Source organism: Grammomys surdaster, unplaced genomic scaffold (assembly GCF_004785775.1).
Source record: "Grammomys surdaster isolate TR1022 unplaced genomic scaffold, NIH_TR_1.0 150, whole genome shotgun sequence".
NCBI lineage: Eukaryota > Metazoa > Chordata > Mammalia > Rodentia > Muridae > Grammomys > Grammomys surdaster.
Window position 1 is genome coordinate 11,953,647 of NW_021604608.1, and position 2,389 is coordinate 11,956,035.

Below are 2,389 nucleotides of genomic sequence, written 5' to 3' on the forward strand. Positions count from 1 at the left end.
TACATTCTCCTTTTAATGGTGTCTGGGGTCTCTAAGTGTCTGGGGTTGTAACAATAGTGGTCTCAGGTGTGGAATATCCCCCTTATGCATTATGGCCGCAAGAAGACACAGCCATCTCAGGCATGGTCTGAGTTCCTAGGACTGGTGGTCAACTCAGATTAGCTCCCTTTCCAGACCCCTGGTATCAGACTAGTGGTAATCTCAGGGTGACTTTTTTCAGGAAATGGTAGATTACTAAATTCTCGGTTCATAGGTCAGAACCCTGAGATTCAACATAGCCTGTCTCCTCTCTGCCACCTACTGACTCATATGTGACATAGCAGCCACTCCTGGAAAACATCTGGGGAGGGTGTCACATAATTTTAAAACATCAGCTCTTATCCCGTTTTATATTTTACTTGATGTTTTTAGAGCTTTGAACCATATTCATTTAAAAACGATGATTTCATTCTGATATATATATATATATATATATCCTTCACTTAGAAACACGCATACACACATGTATTGTACACACACACAGATAGATAGATGCTAGATGCTAGATAGATAGATAGATAGATAGATAGATAGAGATATAGATATCAATGAAAAAAGTTGTCATGGATTTTTTAGATAGCAAGAAACTATAGATGGGAAAATTTGGAAGGAAAAGTTTCTCTCTCTCTTTCTCTCTCTCTCTCTCTGTCTCTCTCTCTCTCTCTCTCTCTCTCTCTCTCTCTCTCTCTCTCTCTCTCTCTCTCTCTCTCTCTCTCTCTCTCTCTCTCCTCCCCGCTCAGTGTGTGTGTCCCAGACTTTTTTGTTTTGTTTTGTTTTGTTTTTCGAGACAGGGTTTCTCTGTGTAGTTCTGGCTGTCCTGGAACTCACTCTGTAGACCAGGCTGGCCTCGAACTCAGAAATCCGCCTGTCTCTGCCTCCCAAGTGCTGAGATTAAAGGCGTACACCACCACCGCCCGGCCAGACTTTTTTTAAAATTCCTATACATAGATGAATCTGCTTTTGTCTCAGCCTTCCCAATAACTAAGGTTATAGAATAAAGGCAAAACTGTTGTTCTATGAATAATAATTTTGTTATTTTATGAATAATGGATCTTTAAAATACAATATTAGATGTTTAAAATATATTTGCTTTCCTCAATATAAATATAAATGCTTTGTATGACACTGTATAATAACAACAATTTCCAAATCCGAATCTTGTTCAATTGACACTATTCCAGTTCTCTGATAATATCAATTTCCTCTCTGTATCGGATCTCCCTGACCTAGTCACAGAGTATTTTACTCTTTTTATCATGATCCTTCTCTTTTCACTCAGTCTATGCACTTCCTATTGTAATTAAATTTTTAATATTGAGAGCTACTCTATACATTTATCCTAATTCATTTAATCCCCATTTTCACCTTTTGTGAACCACTTCTGTACTTTAAGTACTACTCAGACATTTTCTGTGGCTGTTAATTCTGGGATGCTTCAGGCATTTTGCACTTTATTGACCTAAAGACATAAAGTTACATGTAAGTTACAACTCTAGTTATTGTTTCTGAATTATATCTTTGAGAAATTGAACAGGCCTTTCTTGGAACACTGTATTTAAATGATTTAAATGGTACAGAGGGAATGTATGCTGCCTTTAGAGAAAGATTTTCCAGTAAGAGATGTAGTTTGAGAAAATGTATCACAATGCTTGGTGATGTCACCACTTAAAAGAATAGAACCATTTTACTAATGGCTTTCTCAAATGGAGTTAGGAAGTTAGCATTTCATATTCTCAGGATTAACTGTGGCCACATGAGGAAAATATGTAAACTTCTCCACTCATGAATATTGATATTTGAAAATAAAAACATCCATGTCCAGGCTAGGGACACCCATTTGGACCAGAATTATTCAGATAGGTGAAACTGTAACAGGAATATCAGTACAAGAGCCTGGAGAAATGTTTTTATCACACTAAATTTTAAATTACATTATCATAATAGAACTGATATTAGACTCCTTTTAGATAAAGTAATAACCCCTAAGTTCCCATGATGTTAACATAAAACCTTAGCATATCAGTCAAGTATGAAGATAATTTCTTCTTTTTAGTTCCTTCTTTTGTCTTGTGTTCCCCAATGACTCAATATTTCTTTTAGTAAAGTGATTCATATCCAGTTTTTCTCAAACACTAAAGAAGAAGAGGTCTTACCATCTGTTCAGGTTTATAACTCTGTAACGGAACACTTTTTCTTGCTCTTGGCCTCCTGTAGACTGCTTTTGTTCCAGGGCATCTTCATTCATTTTATTCAAGCATCCTTGACTTCCTATAATATAAACATCTTGTGATGTTGCAGCTAGAGACCACTTTGGCTGCATGGTGAACTTACTGGCCATGGAATATAAATA

At 36.5% G+C, this 2,389-nt stretch overlaps 1 non-coding gene across 1 annotated transcript; it reads right to left on the reverse strand.

The window, feature by feature from the left end:
- Positions 1–222: 222 nt before the first annotated feature.
- LOC114619548 lies at positions 223–351 on the reverse strand. Its single transcript, XR_003711183.1, has one exon. It is a non-coding gene; the product is annotated as a small nucleolar RNA SNORA17 (small nucleolar RNA).
- Positions 352–2,389: the final 2,038 nt, after the last annotated feature.